The following is a 24,308-nucleotide window of genomic DNA, read 5'->3' on the forward strand; positions in this document are numbered from 1 at the left end:
GACAACTGTGGGGCAGGTAACCGTCCTCTTCCTCGTGCTGCTCCATGAAGATGGCCCGAGGCCAAGGGAGCGGTGCAGAGGCCCAACTCGGTGCTTTCACCAGACTTCTGCAGCTAGCAAGACTGCCCACGTGCTCAGAGCCGGGTGGCCAGTGAACGCAGACAACGTCACAGAGACCGCGAATTTGCGTCCAATCGAGTGTCTCCCCCCTGGGCGGGGCACTGGGTGGGTGGTGACCACGCAGGCGCAGGCGCGTGGGTGCGGCAGGGCTAGGGCCCTGGAGACCGTTGGTGACTGGACAGCAGGCGCCGGGGGCGGGCCTCTCAGGGCCACCTTTAAAAGACGCGCCTGGGCCTCGGATTCCAGCCAGAGGAGAGCGGTTGGCGCCCGAGTGTGCGATGGTGGCGGCAGGTGGCAGCCAGCGAGCCTGGGGTCTGAGGCTGGGCCTGGCCCTGGCAGGCACCCGTGTGCCCGCGGCTCCGTCCCCCGGACACGGAGGCGAGGGGGTCCTCAGTGAGTGGGGTGGCGCTAGAATTGCAGAAGCCAACACGTGCTGCTGCCGGGTCTCCTTTTCCTTGCCCCTGCTGCCGTCTCCCGCAATCCCGGAGTGGATGCAAGGGTTTCCCCAGACTGCTGCCTTTTCTTGCCTCGTTGTAGTCGAGTTTGGGAGAAAAGAGTTCAGTATTCATTAAAACTCATACAGCAAGCATGAAATCAGTTAGAGGGATTTGGCCTCCAGTTATGTGTGTGTAAAAGCTATCTATGGGAAATCAGGGTTTAGGCTTCTTTTGTTTCTCCAGAGTGTTCTTCGTATGTGTTTTCATTTTCCACCCATCTTATGATTTGTAGGTGAGAAAACTGGCAGCAGTGATTGGTTTCAGGGGTCGAGGGGCCCCAGCTTTGCTCAGACTCAGACATTGAAAAAGAACTTGCCCATTCAGCCAGTGGTCCAGATGGAAACTCCACCTGCAAGACGTTCCTCTGAAAGTGGCAGCCTGTCAGCTATGGCATCCAAGGTCACACGAGTGACGGGTATGCTTGGGTATGCTTTCTATGCACTACAGTAGTGCCTTAGTGCTTCAAGGTTCTGGGAGGGGCAGTATGTTCTTTTGAGCCCCAGGTTTAAATGTTTCCTGGATGTACTGTGTATACGTTTCCCTGCGGCTACTTCACAGCTGGAGAGGATCTGACTTCCGACACTGGGGGTCCGGTAGAACTCACGCTCACATAGTTTGTTACTACCTTCACTGCTGAAGGCTTCAAGTGTGTTTTGTCTTTTTGATGTGAGGCTTTAGAGAAAGGACTGGAGTTATGTGAATTTGTATTTCACACATCATTTAGCCTAGTATTAAGTACAGAGCAGGGACACATACTTAAAAATTCTATTGAACTTGAATCACACCAGTCGATTTGTGACCCCTGAGTATGGTGGCAGTGTAAAATAGTGGATGAGAGCCGGAAACTAGATTTTAGTGCCAACAGTGTCTTTTTCTGTTCTAGGCCTTAGTAACATCATCTGTAAAGACTTTGACATTGCTAAAATTCCATAGTTTTTAAAAATATCATTAATGATGTAATAATAGTATTGCTTCTTTGGAAAATAGCCTTAGTATGAGGAAAGACATACACAGTAATAGACTGTGCTTATCATGTGTGCCAAAATTATTCAACAGAAAAACACATATGACTAAGTTTATCTTCCATTTTCAAGGATTTAGTGCTTTTTTGCTCAGTTTTGAAACTAAATTGACAATGTAAACATGTTTAGGTAATTTTCCAGAACCATTGCTTTCCAAAAGTCTTTCATCCACTTCAAATCCTGCCCTTCCTCCAAAAGAAATATCCAAGAAATTTATAATGAAATACAAACGTGGAGAGATAAATCCTGTGTCGGCTTTACACCAGTTTGCACAAATGCAGCGGGTTCAGCTTGACCTTAAGGAAACTGTTACAACAGGCAAGTACAAAACTATGACAGTACTGGGAAATATTTTTCCTTTAGAAGCAGAACATTGAAGTGATGTTACCTTTGGTTATTGCATGGACTGGTAGGAATAGATAAATACCAGTTTGACAGATGTACTTAAACTTTTATGTTTCTGCATTAGGCCTTTGGAGCCTCTGAAAATAAATATATAAAAGTTTTATTGTCATCAAATTGTAGCTTTTGTGTGTGGTTGGCCAAACTGAAGTCAGTCTCCTGGATTATTTGGGGGTCTAAATACTTCTTGCACATAAAACATGCTTTTCTAGTGATATTAAGTATTTGGACTATGATGATCTTAAGAGGATTCTATGATTACAATGCCTAAGGAAAAATATCATTAAATATGGCCCTTGAAATTCAAGGGTTTGATGTGAAAAGAGCACCTCCGTAGTTGGTACTGTTTGTAGACTTGTCTGTTAGGGTTTCTACCATTCTCCTTTCAACTTTGCAACCTTTTTCATGGACCTGTGGAAGCCTATTAAAATGTAGATCAGTAAAATGTCTGAAGCAGCTTCTGATCTCTTCATGTTATGGCTAGTAATTAAGAAGAACTTTAGCCAAGTGGAATAAAAGAATGAGGGCTTTTAAGAGACATTGACAGGTTAAAGCTAGGGGTCAAAAAAGTCTTTAAAAAATCTTTGTGTGTATATGTACCTGCAAGTAGTTTGATTTCTTTAATTTTCCCAATAGTGTTTTGCCAGTATGGATCTTAAAGCTAGTATCTTTGCAGAGGAATTTAGACTGCTTGATTTTAGTAAAGATTGTCACAGTGATAGCAACTTTCAGTTTGTTGCTTTGAATAAAATACCAATAAATTTAACAGTTGACGAAAAATAGGGTCATTGTGTAAAAGGTGTCCTCTTTTTAATATAAAAGGTGGGCTTCATCGCTAAGTAATTTGTTAATTTTCCTGTATTAGTCTCAGAATGCCCCTGGAAAATGTAAGCTATTGGACATTGTAAGAAAGAAAAAATTTATGAAAGAAAATTTTCACTACTCTGAGCAAAAACCACTCAAAAACATGCCTCATTGATTATTAATGGCATTCATTTTAAATTCAAAGTGTGATTGTATAGGCAGGGTATTGAGACTAGGATATCAGTATTAACAAGTTCTGCATGTGATTTAGAATCATATTAATTCTTGAGAACCCTGATAAAAACTGATTGAAGCCAATACTTATCAGGAAATATGTGCCATATCTCCTACATGAGAATCAACTGGGTCCTCTGTTAAGTATACAAAATGCCCTCTGGCTTAGTAAGTGTAGATTGGAACACAGATCTTCACAAAGGAAGGAATTGAGGAAACTGATGTCTTAGATGATGGGAAGAAAGTAGTACCCAGATGCAGACAGGAATTTTTGATAAAACTTTGCTAAATGTTTTTAACCAAAGATTAGGCCTGTGGAGAAATAAGATGGTAAGGGTTTATGTGCCGTGACATTGTAGCTAGCTGTCCATAACCAAAGTGTGGATATTTAGGCTGTTAAAGTCCACGTACCAACAAGCAAAACTGAAATGAGGATCTGTAACCCATAAATTGATGAGATTATTCTATTTCATTTTTTATCCAAAAAAATGTGAAAGTAATTTTGGAAGAATGGACTTTCAGTTTAATTCCTTTTCATTGTTGTTTATATTTTGGTTTTCTTTTTGAGATCCCCCTCCACCTTCCCTAAGGTATAGTAGATTGTAGTTGTTTGCTGTGATTCCCTGATCAGTGCATGGGTTTTTCAAAGGAATTTCTTATGTTTTGGAATTTGTAAGTGTTAGAGTCATCCAGAGATTGGAGGAATTCAACTTTATTTATCCTAAAGTTTAAGGAAGAGAAATGTTACCAGAAGTCTCCTTATTTTATCTCTTTCTGGTTGTCCAGTAGATTGAGTGCTGAGCATTATATTAGAAACTCACTGTTACCCTCTGTATGTATGGCTTATGCAGTATTCTAAAGCTGTTTCTATTGCGCACCCTGAATCTGGAGCAAATGCAGCTATTTGAATCCTCAGAACTGGAACAGGGCCCCACCCAGCTTTGGTTTCAAACCCTGTTGGACCTACAGACAAACTGGTGTTTTAGAGTAAATTGTTTTCCAGAATTTTTGTTCTGGAATGTTTTCCTATATACAGACATTATTTTCAAGAATATACTGTGAATTATTGTCGCAGTCATTCTGAGTCCTTTTTCAAGGTAATGTGATGGGGCCATATTTTGCCTTCTGTGCAGTGGTGGATGGTATTCAATATAAGACTGGACTGGGACAAAATAAAAAGGAGTCTAGATCCAATGCAGCAAAATTAGCTCTTGATGAGCTTCTACAATTGGATGAACTTGAACCAAGAATTTTAGAACAATCAGGTAAATATTCTTGATTTAAAAGTATTGAAAAATGTATCGTTTTCCAAAGGGAATCATCTGATTTATATTAATGAAGTCACTTGGCAACTGTAAGATAGAAGTTAAAGGAGTTGAATAATTTCCTTCAGTTTCTCTCTGTTGATGTATTTAGTAGAAGTTAAAATGCTCTTGCATGTTACAGTATCAAAAGATAAAATCATGTTGGTAAACTGCCTAATTTATCAGATTATTAATGAGTTCAAGTTTTAAAATGTGCTTTTTTGGGCATTTATTAAATTCTTATTAAGCACAGAACCCTATCCATTTAATACTAAGGATTAAATTTGTGGGCAATTTTGGTAAAATGTGCCTGTGTTAAATTCAGTAAATAGCAGTTACTTGAAAAAATGATGGCCAAGGGTACCATAAAAATGTTAAGAATGTAAACCCCAGAATCCAATAGCTAAGGCTGAAATATTGACCCTGGCAGACACGGTATTTGTCCCTTCCACCTAAGTTTCACCTGTAAAGTGAGGACAGTGATAGTAACAGCTGTGACCTATGGCTGTCATTAGGATTAAATAAGTAATACATCCAAAGTTCTTCACCAAACCAAATGATGGCTGCTATTATTAAATATTAATTAATTTGAAGAATATGTCAACATATACAGTACCAATTTTGGCCATTATTAATTTCACGTTAGACCACAGTTTGGTTTACCTGTAAATGAAACAACTTTTTTTTAAACTATACAATTCTTTTTCATTTGTATATGTTTGCAGTACATGCAGTTTCCAATCATTGTGGGGAGGGGGAGGGGTACGTGTACATAATATAACCTAGTTTTTTTGAATACCTTTCCCTCCCTGCTTCTGTCTTCATCCTTTAATTCCCATTTCCTTCCCCATTTTCATTCTTATAGAAATTAATCTTAGCATATATTTATGGCAAATAACCTTTACATTCTTTGAGGTTGTTAGGTCCCCAGACATGGTATATCTTTATTCTACTCATTTCCTTTTCCACTCCCACTCAGCACTTGTCCTTCATCTCTTGGACCCCTTCTCATTTGAAAGAGATCCACACACAACCTTGTCTCCTTCCATTCATGTTTTATTTGGTTTGTTTGTTGCCTTGCTCAAATGAGGGATACCATATGGTATTTCAACTTGTGTGTCTAGTTTTTTTCACTCAATATTATATTTTCCAGGTACAATGTCTCAAATCTGAGGCAGTCTTTTTTTAAAGGAAAATATTTAAATTTGATATTAAGCAGTGACTGTAAATTCATTCTTTTTAAGTACAGATCTTCACTTTATTCTACTCTTGAGTTGGTTTTTTTTTAGTCCATTAACTTCATCTTTATTTTCATTTTTTTCCTAACACTTAAAGTCTGTATGTACTTTCTGTAGTTGAAATCATATTTCAAATATTTTTGTTTTGTTACTGTTTCAAGCAATTATTTAATAATCAAAAGTGACATTTTGCCACTACTCAAAATTTCTGAGATATAGTTTTTCTCATTGCTTTTCCAATGGTTTGTTGTATTTTGGATTTAATAGATAGTGTGTTTTACTAATTTTCATGTTATTTTCTACTCACTACTATTTTTGCAGTATTATTAATATTTTAGGGCCAGGTATAATTTTGTCTCTCGGAAGTGTTGGGATTATAATTTCCTTTTTATCTTTATCGTATTGTAATACTTTGATTTGTTGCTTACATGGTATTTGACCTACAGAGAGTATAACTGTGATAGGGAAAAGCTTTAGATAACTTAATAGATTGAATATTAAGGTGGTTGTAGAAGCACAATAAGTAATGTGTTCTATTAAGATTTGCTTTTCCCCTAACTCCTTGTTTAAGGTGAGAGTTATCTGACTCTTTAACCAGTAACTTCTTTAACCTAACAAAGTTACCATGCCAGGGTGAATTTACAATATATATGTGCCTGCCTTGTGCCTGTGACTTGTAAATAGGAACTGGAATTGTATTTACACATCAGAGACCACTAGGGATGAGATAATGGCTAAAAGGATATAACAAGGAAAACGCTGAACAAAGGGGGCAGGGATAGGACCAGACTGGTTTCTTGCGTTCCCGCCCGCTCTTCAGAAGAAATTTTATTATTTTATTGGAATTCTGTGTCTCCGTGTATTTCTTTCCGAGGTTTCTGCAACAGATGCACTGGTTCCACTCTGTTATAAAATATACCTTTTTAAATTCAATATAAAATTAGTTCTTTTGTCCTGTTTTACACATGTAGATAAATAAATCTGTTGGTCTTTTTTTCTAATACTAATAGTGCTGTTTTAGGTCGTTTGTGTGTTTGTCCAATAACTCTTAATTATCTTGTTTTGATTAAAAATGTTTTCTATAAAGTATAATATTAGTTTATTTTATATAATCAAAGAATATTTTAATAGAGAAGTTTAACGTTTGTATTTATTGCTTTAATCGTCTGATGTTACCTGGCTTCTTTGCTTCTTTCCTTTTTTATTATGTACACATTTTCTTTGACTTTTTTTTCTAAATATTTAAAGGCCCAGAAGCTCATCTTTCCAATAAAGTTAATTTTGAGTCCTAATTTTTATCATCTCATAATTTTGCTATCTCTGCTAACTTTTAGGTTTGTTCATGTTTTCAGCTATTCATTTTTAGGGGCTGTATTATGCTCTGCGTGAACAGTTACTCCCCATGTGGAGCTTAATGACTAGTGACTTATTCAGATTTTTTTTATAGATATCTTTGCCTGTCTAGAGTATTTAACAAATTAATGTAAAATATGGAACATATGACAAATAATAATATTAAGACTTTCCTTCAGTTTGTTAATAGAAGTCTTTTCTATATGATTATTTCATCAGCTATCAACTTACCTAGGTGTATTTTGTGCCCAGTGATATTTTCTTAGTTTCTATCCAGTCATAGAATTCAGTAGGATCAGTAAATCTGTCTTCTAGGAACTGTAATATGTACTGGATAACTAAAATTAAGTAAGGCCTGTCTTATACCCTCTATGAGCTAAAATACTTTGTTGAAATCAAGTTAAAATATACCTTGAGCATGCAATGTAATTATTAGAAGTGAATAATTGTAATTGGCTTTTTTTAAAAAAAATGCTTTTCCTCTGAAGGTTTTAAAAATGTTTGTCTATGTAGGGCTAGAAAATGTTTTCCCTGGGAAGCTACAAAATTTAATTTCTAAACATTTGTGTTTTCTCTTCTTTGTGAAAAGTAAGGTAGCATTTCTGCAGCTACCACTTTTATATTCCTTACTGTTTCCTCAAAAACTGCCAGTAGTACCTTAATTACAGTGACAAGTTTTTGACTAATGTGTTTTATTCTTGGTCTAGAGCCTGGAAATAATTTATCATCCTTTCCCCTGTAATGTGCAACAGTTTCTTCTTTCTTTGTTCTAAACAGTTAAAGGTGTATTATTCTTCAGAGGAGATATAGAAGGAAAATAAGAGTTGAGTATTTCTTCTCTTGGTTATCTGTTAGCCTTACATGGTTTGTTAGTCTCCTTATACTTCTTTACAACATACTTAGAAAAATTTCCTTTAGTTTTTCCATACTTCACTTTCAAAATAGTTTAGACTAAGTATTTTTCATGTATCTTCTTTCATATTTTTTATTTTAGGTATAATTTTTTATTAACTACATAAAATATTTTTCAAGAGTGATGTGATTTATAATGCTATGTTAAGTTGTGAAAATTTTTAACAAATGCTACAATGATGTAAGAATCTGGTTTTTATGTTTATTTTACTTGACTACCTCTTTTTTAATCATTTCAAAAATTTTCAATTGTACAATACACATAACAAAATTTACCATCTTAACTATTTTAAGTTACAAGTCAGTAACGTTGAGAACATTCACTTTGTTCTGCAGCTAATATCCACTCTTCATCTTACAAAACTGAAATTCTGTCGTTAAATAATAGCTGAGAAATGTTTGTACAACTTGTTTGCTCATTTTTCAACTGAGTTTGGTTGGGTTTTGTTGTTAAGAATTCCTCTGTGTCCTGTCAAACCCTTGTCAGATATGTAGTTTGCAAATACTTTCCCCATTCTGTGAGGTGCCTTTTTATTCTGTTGTAGTGTCCTCTGATATACAGAGGTTTTCAATTTTTATGAAGTCCAATGTGTCTATTTTTCTTTTATTTCCCATGCCTTTTATTTATTTTCTAAATATCTGTTTCCCCTTCTGTGGAAAGAAATCATTGCCAAATCCAATGTCATAGAGTTTTTCCTCTGTTTTCTTCTAAGACTTTTATAGTTTTAATTCTTACATTTAGATCTTTATTCCATTTTGAGTTAATTTCTGTATATGATGTTAGATAAGGGTCCAACTTCCTTCCGTAACACAGATATCCCAGCATTATTTATTGAAAAGAATTACCTCAGCACTCTTGTTAAAAAATCATTTTACAGGCAGGGGATTTAGCTCAGTGGTTTCTCCACCTGCTGCACAAGCGCAAGGACCTGAGTTCGATCCCTGGTACCAAATAAATAAATAAATAAATAAATAAATAAAATAGAGTTTAAAAAAAATCATTTTACCATGTTTGTGAAGGTGTCTCTCTGGGCTGTCTGGGCTGTCTTTGTGCCAGTCATACTTTTTTTTATTAGTATAGCTTTAGAATAAGTTTTGAAATCAGGATATGTGAACTCCCCAGAATTTTCTTCTTTTGAAGATTATTCTTGGCTATTTGTACATGGTGTTCTAAAATACAGACCACTTTGGACAGTATTGTTTTATTTTGTTGAGATTATCTGTGCATAATATACAAGATTTAATAACTTTAATTTTCCTTCTACTTGAGTCATACTGACCTGAGTAAATGGAATTAAATTCATCTTTGTCTGAGTTTTTTCTCAATTTCAGGAAGTATGTATTTAACTATAGTTAGCTTTTCTTCTAATAATATGAGTCCTAAGGCTACATTATTACTCATTCCTTGCTCATCATGTACATCTAACTAGTTTCTCAAAATTAAGGCCAGAGTAGTTCTTTTTTGCTTCCTTTATATGAATAACTCTTAAGAGAAATCCCTGTTTTAGTTGGGAATCTTAGCTTCTGGAGCCTCTTCATTTAAGTTTTCCTGGTCTTTTCTTTCCCTTTGGTTTAGTGTCATATTCTTTATACTTTGGAGACTGAATTGAAAAGCATTTGCAAGGAATGAGACTTAAAGTCATTTAAAACTTTGAATATAGCATTCCCTGGGAAAATAGTATTTAAAATAGTAAATTTTTATTCATTAATTTTAATAGCATATTACTTTTAATGTTTATACAGTATTATAAATATAGTAAGTCCCTGACTTACGAACATTCAAGTTGCAAACTTTCTCAGGTGTACTGTATAAGGCTCACTTTGTTGGCTTACAAATGAATTCAACTGATGAACAATTCTCGTGAAACAGATCACGTTTGTAGGTCAGGGACTTATTGTACAAAATTGTTCGTGTATATCTAGAAGAGGGCTTTATTTTAGCTGCTTTACAGAAGATTGCATCATTTACGAAGCAAGCCATATAGTCTTATAAGATTAGGAAGAACGGGCCGGGGATTTAGCTCAGTGGTGCTGCTGTCTGCCCCACAAGCACAAGTCCAGAGTTTGATCCCTAGTACCAAAAAAACCAAAAAAAAGATTAGGAAGAATGTACTTGCATAAGTAATACCAAAATAGAGAAGACTTTATCAGGGCTGAAAGTTAAGATTTAGATCTAGAATATCCCTGAAAAGCCTCATGTGTTTAGAGGTGTTGGGTGCTGAATTCATCCTCTGATGAGTTCATAGCTGAACGTATGGTTAAGAGATGGGGCCTGGTGGGAAAAGGCAGGCCATTAGGGGCACGACCTAGAAGTGTGTAACACTCTTCTCCCTTCTCTGGGTGCTCCTTGGCTGCTGAGGCATTGGTAGCTGTCCTCCACCCAGGTTCTCGTGCCACCGTCTTTTTGCCTTGAAGCCATCTGGGCATGGGCTGAAAGCATGAGCTAAAATGTGGGATTGTTGCTGTGAGTATACCTGATCACGTAGTTCAGATATCTTTGGAAGTGGTTCATGAGAGGAGCATAGAACAGCTTAGAGATGCCAACCAGAGATAGGATGCTATAAACTGAGGTTGGTTGGAGATTCTGGTCTGAGCTTAGAAGAGGAGAATGCTGACAGAAATGCAAATGGTCAAGGTCAATCTCAGGAATTTTCAGCTGGAAACAGGGCTCCATTGGCAGTTGGCCTACAAGCCATGTGTATTACAGTCTGGCAGAAAATTGGTCTTCCTTTTGCTCATGTCCTGAGTTTTTGCAGGAGACTGAGATTAAACGTGGTAGTCTAATTAATCTGGGAGAGAAAATTTCAAAGCTGTCCAACATCCAGGCTGTGGCATGGATACTGCTGGCAGCTTTTAGCCAGGTCTGTAGTGAAAATCAGGGGTAAAAAGCTTATGTGAAAAGTTTATAGTTTCATCCCAAAGGAAGTGCCTACAGGGTTGGGGCAGTGGACAATGTGGTTGGTAAAAGGATGAGTAATAAAAAGAAGTACTGTACTTTGTGTCAGGACAGTAGGAAAGATTACTGACTTAAAGGCATCTCAGCAAGAACCCACCCATCACAGACTGAAAGATGCAAAAGTGTAAATATTTGCTTTGAGGGGTGAGCCCCAAGATGTCCAGCTTATTCACAGCTGACTAGGAAAGCTTTTTCCAGTGTTCAGCCATCCAGCCATTCAGAGACCACTTCAGGCCTGTCCTGAAGTTGCCCAGCTACTGCTCCCACTGGTGGCAGACTTTGGCATCACCCATGTGGTTGGTGCTGGCTGTATGGGTGTACAAGAATGCAAGAATTACGGGCTCAGGGAGGCTCCTACCTAGATTTCAGAAAAAGGCCTAGGAGGCCAGGCAGTGTTCCCTGGAGAATGCAGTGTGTGAAGATGTGAGAGTGCAGCTGAAAGTGTAGCAGGGAACCCAGTAAGTTAGAAATGCCAGGGCTATAGACGATCTGCTGGGGAAAGCTGTGGAGCTTGGACAGAGCCAGCTCAAGAAAGAGGCCGTGAGGGCAGCAAGCAGCAGCGAGAGAGGGCTGGGGCCTGTGGAGCATCTCAGCACAGCTTGCCTGGGTGCCGGACTGGGACTGCAGAATTCAATGTCTACCCTGCGGGGCTTTGCTCTTGGACTGGTCCTTTCTATTCTGCCATCCCTCCCTTTCGGAAAGGGAGTGTGTACCTTACAAGGTTGATGTCGGGAGTATTTAACTTCCTTTTAGATTTCTGTCAGGCTGTGCAGCCAAGTGTTTGCCAGACTCACAGAGAAGCCTTTGGACTTAAACTTTTAGCAGTGCTTGAACTGTTTTTATACTCTGATGACCTTTAGAGACAGAGTACACATGTTTTGCATAATGAGGTGGACATTGGTTTTAGGGGTGCCAAGGCCAGGAAATGTTATGGTTTCCATCTAAAATGTCCCCCCAAAGCTTCATGAGCTTTGAGGATGATTAGATTATGGGGGCATTATACTCATGGGTGGATTTATCCACTGTTAAGTTCAGCTATGATGTGACGGGTCCTGGTTTGAAGTGTGCCATTGGCAGTGTGCCTTTAGAAGGTATGTCTCCCTCCCTGGCAACCCCCTTTGCTCTCTGTTTCATGGCTGCCGTTAATTGATCTGTATTTCTTCTGCCCTGGCCTCCTACCATTCTGCCTTGGAGCCAGCTGACTACGGACTAACTCCTCAAAAATCCCATGAGCCAAAACAAACCTCTCCTTCTCTAAGTTGTGGGTGCTGGGTATTTAGTCCCAGACTCTGACCAGAAAGCAACTAAAACACTGTGTTCAATGACCTGGAGTTGGTAAAAATCCACAGAAAAAGAATCACTCTTGGTTTATTGTTAGTCATAGTAAAGTGCCAGCTCTTTGGTATTGTAAAGTCTCATGTGTCTTCATGTTTGCTGTTGTTGTTTACAGGTCCTCCTCCTATCTCTGCAGAACCTGTTGTTTCACCTGAACCAGCGTATGTTTCAAAAGTACATTATGGTAGGAAAGTCCTTGCAATATTCTTTCTTAGATAATTAACCCAATTAAAAGTCTAATTAAATCATGCAGCTGAGTGTGGTGGTGCACACCTATAATCCCAGCACTTGGGAGGCTGAGGCAGGAGGATCGCCATGAGTTTGAGGCCAGCCTGAGATAAGTAGTGAGTTTGAGGCCAGCCTAACCTACGAAGCAAGACCCTGTCTGGAAAAAAATGCCTAACTATGACAATTTATGCTGACATTTTGTCATTCAACCTTTTCACACTTGGAAAGACAAAAATGTTTCCCTCTTCTTTGCTAAAAGATGAGGGAAGTAAGGAGTGGAGAGGAAAGATTAAAGGAAGGGGCGTCTCCTTATGAGAAGGTAGTTCACCAGTTTCATGAACTTTCATGAATTTCAGCCGCTTTTATGAGAATTCTTTGCTTTGTGGTCTTGTTTCCTGGTGCATCATGGTTATTGGGCATATTCATTTCAAGTAATGTAGCCACATTCCTTTAAATGCCAGTTATTCAATGCTCAGGCCCAAGAAAGGTAAAATTTCAGTTCGCATTACTAGTTACGTGATCTAGGACCTCTTGCTTCCCTGTGCACCTTAACTGCCTCATTTGTAAAATGACCATTTCAGAGTCCCATGTAGAGTGTAGAGATGTTGTGGGGCATCAGTGAATTCATACATGTAAACTACTTATCTCAGTGACTGTCACGCAGTACATTCTCACCAAATAGCAACTTCCGTATTGTATTACAGCCTTATCACATTCAATATTGGATGGTAGTTATCATATGCCTTTCCTGTCAAACTGTTAATTTCATGAAATGCAGAAAATTATTCCTAATTTCTACAGTGACAGTGTATTAGAAACGCTTCAGACTTTAAAGTTTAGGGTATTTGTAAAATAAAAAAGAGCCTTTCTTTCTTTCATTTTTCAGGCCTGCAGGTGAGGATTTGAAAAGTTTGTGCCTATTCAGCCATGGTCTTCTGTTATCTTTCTGAGATGAACAAAAAGGCCCTGTACGTTTCCATGGTTGCATGGAGCTAATGGACCAGACCATGGAAAATAAGCACATTCAAATGGCAGAATCCAACAGAAAAGCCATAAGGGATCAATAGAACAGCAATGATCTCTTAACATTCAGCCTCTGTGGACGTTTTTGCTCACTAACAAGGTTGAACCCCAAGGATTAGCGAACAATATAAATTGCTGTTACCCTAAGAAAACAGATCATAATTGGTGAAGAAAGAGTATGTAGTTTTTTAGAAAGTACAAGAATTGAGTCCAGTTTAGAAGAAGGAGAACAAATGTAATCCTTCAAACTTATGGGTCAAAATAGAGTTGGGTACTAAAAAGAGATTTGGGACCCACAGAAGTCTGTTGGGCAAGTTATAGAGGGAAACTTTTTGTTTCACAGACTGCCTGGTTTACCATTTGCTGTGTCTAACTGGGCTGTGTCTTCACTAAAAGCAATAGTTTGGCTCTGAATATAGGTCCAAGTTACTTGTAACCTGACTCACGTTACTGAGTATCTCATGAAAGTAGCAACTTGTAAAAAGAAATGATGTTAATTGGCATCATATACATCTTATTTGTACCTCATCTTCATTCCCAATAGTTTGATGGTATTTTATTCCAGTAACAATTAGTAGACACAAATAAGGAAAACAGTGTTGTACTTGCTTCTCAGTCCTTCACACACATTAAGAACAGATTTATTAACTATTTGATTTCATTACATGCACAATATTCATTATTTATTTAAATATTACATTAAGATCAGAAGGTATATGGTATGCTAGTTTTCTTTTTCTGTGTTTTTTGGAGGGATACTACGGGTTGAACTAGGGCTTTGCACATACAAGGCAAACTCTCTACCACTCGTCTACAATCCCGTGCCCTGTTTGTATATTAACAGATCCCAAATATTCTTTTAATTTTTTTTTTTGGTACCAGGGATCGAACTCGGGACCTTGAGCTTGTGAGGCAGGCACCAGAACCACTGAGCTAAATTCCCAGCCCCCCAAATATTCTTTGTGATGTTTCCAGTGTACAGTAAAACATTTTCTTGCAACACACAGAATTCTTGCAGATTACTTTTGTTCTGTATTAAAACACAAACTATAGACCACATGATTAAATATATAATGCATAATACATTTAATCTGTGGAACCTTTGAAAAGAATGAAACAGTGCTAATGTCTTTTTTTATGCTCAAGACCAAATAAATGCAAACACTGGTGTATAGCATGCCCCAGTTTTTGTTTATTAAAGTAATGCATTGTTTATAAATTGTTTCTCAAAATATCTATAGGAAACTTATAATAGCAGTTTTGCATCTGGAGAGGGAAATTTGTAAATGTATTCTTCATTTTATTGAAACAGGAATAGTTAAATGTAAAAAAGGAAAACACTAATGGAAGCTCCAGTGCCTCCTATACCATGAGTTCTGGTAATAAACAGAGCCATTAGTTTATTCTGCTTTCTCTCAGAGCTCTAACTTGTGATGACTTTTTGGTGCTGGGATCACACTCAAGGCCAGCGCTGTGCCACTGAGCTACATACCCCGACCCTTGGCCTTTTCCATGCTATTACTTTACCTACTTTGCCACAAATAGAGCATTAATATTAAGAAAGTGCAGGTTTAATAGAAACACGAACATGTAAATGGGCTGAAATAAGTTATACCCAATTACAGAATGTTACTTGATGTTACTCATTTTGTATTTTTAGCATTTGTGTGACTTTGAGGTTGTGATTATTAAGCAAGTAAAAAGAATTTCTGTCCAAATCATCATGACACATCTCAAATATATGTACTACGTGAGAGCGTGCTGCCAGTAACGCACCTCTTCCTGACCAGACCCATGATTCAGTGACATTCCAAAAGCCCCTACTAACCAAGCACATATTGTTCTCTGGTGATCCTAGTTATTTCCAACTATTTTAAAGCTCTTTCATAGTTAAGGAGTTTTTAAGAGTGAACATGAGACTATTTGAAGAGTCCAAATGCTTAGTACTTTGCAGAGGTTTTTGGTGGGTCAAATATTAAAGGACTGTATTTTGAGTGTGACAATGATTGGGGAAATTACTGCCACTCATTGGGATGTTGATCATCGTGCAATGTGTGGGACAATATATACAACAAAAAATTGTCTGTTGTCTCATGAGTTTTGCGTATCTTGTCGGACTAAACTCCACAAATGTAAATCAGTAGTCCTCTAGCAAGAGTATATAATATTGACATACCTTTTAATATGTTATCAAAAAGCTCAATAGCTTGTATTCTTTTATGCGAATACTTTAAAATTGAATACTTTAAACTTTCATTCATGCATAATTTAGAAATTTTCTTACATTTCCCTGTAAATCATTACTTTCATTGTAAGTTTTTAATAATAAGACTCACTAGAAAAAAATCACAATGTTCTTCAAATTCATATTGCCTTTAAAATTGTTTTTTTTAGTTCTTTTATTGGTACATTTTAGGTATACAATTCGTTTACATTTATCATTGGGTGTTTGTACCTGTACATGATGCATCTTGGTTCTTATTTTTTTCCCCATTACATAGGCGCCCTTCACCCACTCCACCCTTCCCTATTTACATAGATTTCATTTCCTTTTTTTTTTTTTTCTTTTCTCATAGTTTTTCCTTTCCCTCTTTTCCTTTCCCCTTCCCCTCCCTTCACTCCTTTGTCTTTGGACCTTTTTTCCTATTTCAAATTATCAATTATTCATTTTAATCATTTTAACCCTTGTTTACACTATAATTTTTTTTTCTAGATGGGAGACATGCCCAATATTCTAAGATCTCACAGACTGTTAAAGAAATATTTAATCAACTAATTTCTAGTCACTCAGAATATCTGAAATGTACCAATTCATTGGCTGCTTTTATTGTTGAAAGAGGTAAGTCCAAATATTTGGGATGTGTTTATACAAAAATTAGTATCTTAATGATCTGAACTACATTATAGTAATATTTTTGTTAACTATCTTTGGCTCTGTTGACAGTGGTATACTAATTTGAAGTGATTTTTTTTTAGCAGATGATGAAAACAAAACACTTTTATTTAATGCAAAAATGCATAAAAATTCACATATGTTAGAAAAATAATAGGGTTTAAATCTTCTGAAACAGGTGAGACTTCAGCTGAAATTTTAAGTGTTGATAAAGCTTTGGTGCATAGAGGAAAGGAAAACATTTTTGGAGAGAAGAAGGCATAAGAAAAAGAGAAGAGTGGAAAACTAATTTTGGGACAATGAGGACATGAATTTATTACTAGTACACAGTAGTATATTTGCAGGAGCAATAAAAATACAGTTAGATTGATAAGATGGTAGCAGATTATTAAGTGCCTCATCAGTCAGTCAAAAGTTAGGTTTAGTAAGATTGATAATAATCTATGAAAGGTTTCAGACAGGGAAGGCAACGCACTGTAATTATTGGAACATGAGCATCAGACAGCTCTGCAGCTTAAATTACTTTGGGCTATTTATAAACTCAATTTGTCTGTGCTTCAATTTTCTTCTCCATTTTTAAAACTACAGATAATAGCAACAGTAACCCTTATGTAATGGGATTTCTAGAATTCAATGTGATAAAGTAATTAGCAAAGTACTTGGAGTTTAGTAAAAGCTTAACAAATTATGTTTGCAGTGATTCAGGTAAGTTAAGTTTTAAGTAACAATTGAGAGAAAATAATTTTTTAACAGATTATAGGACTTGAAACCAAATTTTAAAAAATCATCATTTAGGTGGTTTTGATGAACTGTTTATAGACTTTAGATGAACATGAGCAGAAAGGAAATAAATTGTATTTTTTAAAAATTGATATGATAAAATGAAGGTGAGAATGAATGATAGATAAAAGAGATGAGTAAAGTAATAGCATCATTTAAAGTTTATATTGAGTAGCATTTGTACACACATAGGGGTTCTGCAAGTGGATGTGAAGTTAGGTGGACAAGAACGTGACTAAGAATAATACGTGCAGTTTTAGAAATTGGGAGCATGAATGCGGGTTGGGAACCCCTGAATGGAATCCTGACCATTCCTGGAGTAATGCACAATCAGTACATATTTAACGACTGTCATTAGCTTTTATTGCCTTACCTCATCATTTTTAGTTCCATCTGTACGAAGCTGTGAAATCTGAGTGTCCTTTTCTCCCTCACCAGCAAATCTATGTATTTTCCTGAATTTGTATCCTCCTGTACTGTAACAGTAGAGCAAGGATCTCCTTTCCTTAATTCCTTAAACTTTCACTTAAGTTCAAATTCAGTTCCTCTCACATCCTGCTGAATTTCTTCTTTTGATTACCTCCTCTTTTCCCTGTATTATTAAGCTTAACTGTCCCACTGAAGCACTGCAGATCAAATAACAGTTGAGAATGCTGCATTCTTGCTGTAATATTTCCCCTTAAAACTCAGAGGTTACATCACTATTTCATTCCAGAATTTACAGTGACAGTGTGTCATTCCACATAAGGAGGTTATTGAGTTAGAGTCAGCATTCTCAGGACCACATCCCTCTCACTGGGATGAAAGCAGAATCTGTGCTCAGGTGTCCTTGAATAATGTATGTTTGCTGTCATCTTTCCAGTAGCCCCTAAAGCCTGGCTTCCTAAACTTCTGTCTCACAAATAAAAGCAAACTTCCTTTAAACCCTTGGCACCCTCCAGCATCAATCAGTAGTTGTTGTATACTTGATTTAGTGATCAAACTTTTTCAAAGAAATTGTTTACATCATCTACGCTTTACTCCAATTTAGTTGTTCTTCTACTTCTTGGAAACCGCTCTTCTCAGTACTACCCACTGTCTGCAAGGTATAAAATCCAGTGAGAGGATTTTGTTCTCTATTTACTCAACTTTCAAGGAAAGTAAAAGTTTTACTACACCTCTTTATATCACACCAATGCTCTCCTGGTTTACTTGCCCTGCACCCTGCTCCTTCCACAATGTTGGCCATAAATTTGAAGATACAGTATATTATTTTTAACTTTAGTCACCATGCTATACATCAGGTCTCTAGGACTTACTCATATCATATAGTTGCGAGTTTAAACCCTTTAACCACCTCTCTCCATTTTTCCCACTTCCTAACCACTAGTAACCCCTCTTTTAATCTATATTTGTTCTTTATAGATTCTGCGTATACGTAAGGTCATGCAATATTGTCATTTTATGTTGATCTTATTTCTTTAGCATATCATCATTCATGTTTATCCATGTTGTTGCAAATGGCAAGATTTCCTTTTTAAAGTCTGAGGAGTATACTATTATATTAGTATATTTAAAGTGAGATATTTGTGAATATATATGTGGGAGTGCATATATAAATGGATATATATGTATATACTGATATATCAGTATATATAAGTATCAGTGTATATAATACATGTGTGTGTGTGTGTGTGTGTGTGTGTGTGTGTTTTGTGGTACTGGGCATTAAACCTAGGGCCTTCACAATGAGCTACATCCTCAGGCCTTACTTTATTTTTTATTTTGAGATAGAGTCTTACTGCATCATTAATTTTCACAGGCTAGGCTCAAACTTGTAATCCTCATGCCTCCACCTCTTGAGTAGCTGGGACTATAGATATGGCCCACCATGGATATATCACAGTTTCTTATCCATTCATCTATTGACAAACACAGGTTTCTGTTGTTTGGCTTTTGTGAATAATGCAGCAGTGAACATGATTTCAGGTATCTCTTCAGGATCTTAGTTTCATTTCCCTGTGTGTATACCCAGAAATGTGATTGCAGTTCCATTTTTATTTTCTTGAAAAATCTCCATACTGTTAATCCATAATAACTATCCCAATTTACTTTTTTCCCAAGAATCTATAAAGGTGCCTATTATACACAGCCTTGTGAAAACTTATCTTTTGACCTTTTGATGATAGCATCTTATGACAAATGTGAGGATACTGTAGTGTGGTTTTGATTTACAGTTGTCTAATGATGAGTGATGGTGAACATCTTTTTATACCCTTTGCCCATTTTTAATCTTTCTTACAGTAGTAAGTTGTTGGATATTAAACTCTTATTAGATATAGAGTTTGCAGATGAATATCTCCCATTCTATTGCTTATTTTTTCATTTTGCAGTTATTTTTCTTTGCTATAAAGAAAGGACTGATTGTGAAATGTAATGCCAGGTGGTTTTTACTCCCTTACTTACGATAGTTTTCCCATAGTGCTTGGTAAAAATCCACAAACTCCTCTCTTTCTCTGTCTCTCTGTCTCTCTCTCTCTCTCTCTCTCTCTATATATATATATGTGTGTGTGTGTTAATATATAATCACATGTTATTATATATAATTATATATTAGAATATATATTAGAGCATAATAGAATGTACATGTTCTTTAACCTTATCTAAAAACATTTCTTTCATTCCACTCACTGCAGCAGTTATACTGGTTTTTCTGCTGTGCTTCTGCTGTTTCTTTTTACTTGGAACACCTTTTCCCTTACTTCTCATGCTGCTCACTCTGCACACTGCAGCTAAATTCTTAACGCTGCTTATTCTTCACACTGAGACTTTCAGCTAATTTGGAAAAAATTCTGAAACTAATGTGCGTGAAGTAACCTGTTTGCATTCTTCACATCTTCATAATTGTTTTTTTCGAAGCACTTAGAAGCATGTATGGTTTATTTAGTGTTTTTTTCTTTTTTTTTTTTTGCTTTTTGAGACAGGTTCTCCCTATGTAGTTTAGGGTTCCGTTGAACTCACTATGTATCCCTGCCTGGCCTCAAACTCACAGCAATCCTCCTGCCTCAGCTTCCCATGTATTGGGATGAAAGGTGTGCACCACCACTCCCAGCTGTTTAGTCTTTTTTCTGTCTTTCCTGCTAGAAGCTTCATGAGGGCATGTCTTAATGAAATCTCTTAGAAGGTCAGATAAATCTAAATGTGTAAGAAATAGTTGTGTATTTAAAAGCCAAGGATATATGGTGATTCTGTTGATTGTGCTAAAAATTAAACAAAGCACCAATGTAAAAGACAGCTTGCCTTTCTCATTGAGATACTACTTTTTTGTTTTTGGTACCAGGGATCGAACTCAGGTCCTTGCGCTTGCGGGGCAGGTGGTGGAGCCACTGAGCTAAATACCCAACCCAAGATATTGCTTTTGAAAAATTTGATCTTGAAATAATCTTTTTGAAATTGTGGAATTATATATCCATCTCTTTGGTCAATACATGTTACCCAATTGAAAATGATGGGATAGTGGGATTAGAATATAAGAAAGAGGGTTACAATAGCTTGCTACTGCTTACCTCTTTTTTTTTCTTTTTTTCCAGCTGGCCATCATGAAGTTGTAGCTGTAGGCACAGGTGAATACAATTGCAGCCAGTGCATCCAGCCACATGGGAGAGTGTTACATGACACTCAAGGTGTTGTTACAGCAAGAAGATCTCTCCTTAGGTAGGGTAACGAGTGCATTTAATGCCATCAAAAAGTAATGTTTCCAGTCCAAAGTCCACATATGAATGGTTTGATTTATCAATGGAATTTTACTGTTCCTTGAACCAAGGTTATCACAGTCTCTTACTTGTCCAGTTCATCCAATTATCTTCATGTTACCTTTGGAAACATAGTAGTAACTTAAGTGTCTAGTGTGTCAATATTAACACCTTCCATTATTAAGTGCTTATAAAGTAAGTTCTAAGAGTCTTACAGTTTTATTCAAGATAGAGATACCATCTCTTTTTTTACTGGCTGAAGTTATTGGAAAATATAGCTTTAGATTTGCACCAAGTAAGCTTGATCATTTTTCACCTCTGAATTAGATATAATTATTCAAAGACAGCATTAGAAACTGACGTTTCCATTTGTGATGTCCATGGGTATGGTTTGTCATACAGCAGAGTGTCAATAAGGTATTCTTCAGTCTGACAGATATCAAAGAGAAAAAAAAAAAGGGCTGAGGTAAGCATGCCTAGTTACTTTCTCCAAACTCATCTATCACTCTGCTTTTTGCAAGAAGAATTAGTAGCAGTCAAGGGAAAAAAATAGGATTGTTACTCTTTGGCAGTCATTGGCAGTCCCTCCTTATGAAAATATAAACTGTGGGAAGTGAATGTTATCTCCTACAATATCCAGTTGCTTTGAGCTTACTTTTTGTCATACTTCTTCTTATGGAAATTTTCAAATGCATCTGGGAATAGGATAATAAATTTCATCATCCAGCTTCAGTGGTTATCACCACTCTATTCTTTATATTTAATCTCTGTATTGCCACTTTTTGCTGTTGACGTTTTCTTCTTTTTTGGTACCAGGGATCGAACTTGGGTCCTTGCGCTTGAGCACCAGGCGTCGTCGAAACCATTGAGCTAAATCCCTGACCCCTGTTGTTAATGTTTTCTTTGTTGGCACATTTAAAAACAGATTTTTTTTTGGTACTGGGGATTGAACTCAGGACCTTACGCTTGCGAGGCAGGCGGCAGAACCACTGAGCTAAATCCCCAGCCCTGAAAACAGATTTTGACATTTTACCTGATCTCTAACAATAAGGAAAGAATCCTAAAATCTAAAAAAAAAAGTTATTGGAGTAGTCTGTATGCATGCTACAATTCATTTTCTTCCCATCCTCCTTGGTACTAATAGAATTATTTGACCTCTTTAAAGGCTACCTCCTTTATATTTATTTCTTCCACTGTTTGACACATTTATATATTGATATTTAATTTTTATTACATATTTTTGTTGATGAGAGTGAATAGAATGAATCTTAAAGTCATGTTTTCTTTAAATGAGCAAAGCCATATTTGTCCCTGAATTGATTAGTTGTAGTCTTTCAGCAGATCTGCTTCACTTCTTAATACAGTTTGTGTTTATTATATTGCTTCCATGCACTTGTTTTTTTTTTTCTTTAAAGCCACTAAGAAACAGGAGCCACTGTTGATAATGATGGGATTATTGTTGATGTATTACTGGCAATTTGTTTGCTTGGATGGGGAGGAGGCATAAAATTAAGGGAAAAGCTGGCTTTGCCCCTGGGAGGCTGGGAGTACAACTACCTGAGGAAGAAGAGATGAGCCAGTAGAGAAATGGGTCTTTTATAGGGTATGATAGTCAAAGCCTTAAATGCGAAATAAAAGTGGATTAGTAGTCAAGCAGTGGTGTCTTAAGGCTGATCTTAAGGGGAGACTGGCCTCCAGTTGAGGTCTTCTTGAAAGATTTGATTATTCATTAAGCCTGTATTATTTTATAAGTTCTCATCAATATCAAAATTTTTTATATATACATAGACATTGCTCACGACACATGGATGTGTGTTGCCCATTAAGATGCATTTTTATGTGTTTTATTATAACATTTATTTTAGGTACTTTTATAGACAGCTTCTACTCTTCTATAGCAAAAATCCTATCATGATGGAAAAATCCATATTTTGTACAGAACCAGCTTCTGATCTTCTTACTCTGAAAGAAGATACCAACATTTACCTCTATATGAACCAGTTGCCTAAAGGATCAGCCCAGATTAAATCACAGCTGTAAGTATTAAGGAAGCTATTTTTAAAGGCAGCAGGTTGATCATTGCTCATATTCTGAATCCCTATACCAAATAGAACAAAAACTGTATGTGTATCCAAATTCCCCCTTCAGCTGCAAGTTGTTGTTCGTAGCACATAGGGCACCACAGACCCTTTCCCCTTGCACTCCACTCAGCGTGATCCGTGACTACTTGTTAAAAATCCCATGTACTATAACACTTTCTTTTCTATGCTATTGTAAATCTTCTTTCTGCTTTTAAGATTTCACAAACTTTATGGAAGTATTGCTGTATGCACTATTCATATTTATGACCAAAACTTCATTGTTTAGAAGAATAAGTAGTATCATGTAGCATAAAATTTAAACAATGCAGACAAAGAAGTAAATGCACAAAGAAGAAAGTAAAATTCACTTCAAGTTCTCTCTTTCAGAGAGAACCGTGGGTACTATTTTGATTAAAATTTTTCTAATAATACTTTCAAAAATAGACATATTTCCTAAAGAAGATTTTCAAGAAAAATAATTTTAGTTTTTATTATTTTAACATTTTGGGGGGGTGAACATTTAATAAAAACTGCTAGTTTTTGTCTTTTTTTCATTTCATCATTTTGTAGTTTTAAAAATTTTCACACAGAGGAGGGAAATAATTTACAAGTTATGGTAAGGACAAAAGTGAGTTTTTCATTTTATTTTTAAGGGAAATATAAACAGTGGTAACATAGTGAAATTATCTATAATGGAGATGTAAATATGACTACTTTCCGTTTTGTGTTAATGTTTGAAACAGTCTATCCATTCTATGCTGCTTTGTATTTGCATCTGTTTCTGTTAACTGGAATTGAATAGATACTGTACTATGAAATTAAACACGGTAGAGGACAGTAGTGGGTACATGTGTTGTCGGTTATAATTTTCAAAAGAAGAAATTCCTTTTCTTCTTTCCCTAGTAGTCTTAATCCAAATTCTGTATCTGCATTTGAAGCCAGTGAAGAACTGAGTCTGCACGTGGCTGTGGAGGCAAAATTTATCTTCCTGTTTACTGTCCCGCCAGCGTTGTTGATAAAGTGAACAGTATGTCTACAAGTGACAAGTTGACAGGGTGGGAAGTTCTCGGTGTCCAGGGAGCACTGCTGAGTCACTTTCTCCAGCCAATTTATATCAGCAGTATACTTGTTGGTAAGTGGAACCTCAGTGCTTCTTGGCCCCTTTCAATAAATTCTCATATTTTCAGGTTAAAATTTGTTTTTGCATACATGGAACTTTGAGGATAAAATAGAAATCCACTTTTTGGTTGAGCTTTTTGTTTCACACTTAGTATGATAAAACTTGCCATTTTACCAAAGGGTGAAGAATTAATATTTCTACTGAATTAGGTGTATGCTGTCTTGAACTTCTGTTTGCATAGTATCTATTCCCCCGTCCCTTTCTTTGGGGTGAAG

At 36.6% G+C, this 24,308-nt stretch overlaps 1 pseudogene across 1 annotated transcript in view; it reads left to right on the forward strand.

The window, feature by feature from the left end:
• Positions 1-280: 280 nt before the first annotated feature.
• LOC101707801 (adenosine deaminase domain-containing protein 1-like) overlaps positions 281-24,308 on the forward strand; it is a 42,950-nt pseudogene continuing 18,922 nt past the window's right edge. Inside the window, exons 1-9 of the transcript XR_015447935.1 lie at positions 281-513; positions 850-1,032; positions 1,769-1,957; positions 4,177-4,344; positions 12,293-12,361; positions 16,142-16,267; positions 20,671-20,794; positions 22,698-22,868; positions 23,817-24,045. The product of XR_015447935.1 is annotated as an adenosine deaminase domain-containing protein 1-like (transcript). The remainder of the gene's footprint in view (positions 514-849; positions 1,033-1,768; positions 1,958-4,176; positions 4,345-12,292; positions 12,362-16,141; positions 16,268-20,670; positions 20,795-22,697; positions 22,869-23,816; positions 24,046-24,308) is intronic.

The sequence above is a fragment of the Heterocephalus glaber genome, unplaced genomic scaffold, assembly GCF_053883595.1.
Source record: "Heterocephalus glaber isolate CG9 unplaced genomic scaffold, H.glaber_assembly_v1.0 deba00001781, whole genome shotgun sequence".
Taxonomy (NCBI): Eukaryota; Metazoa; Chordata; class Mammalia; order Rodentia; family Bathyergidae; genus Heterocephalus; species Heterocephalus glaber.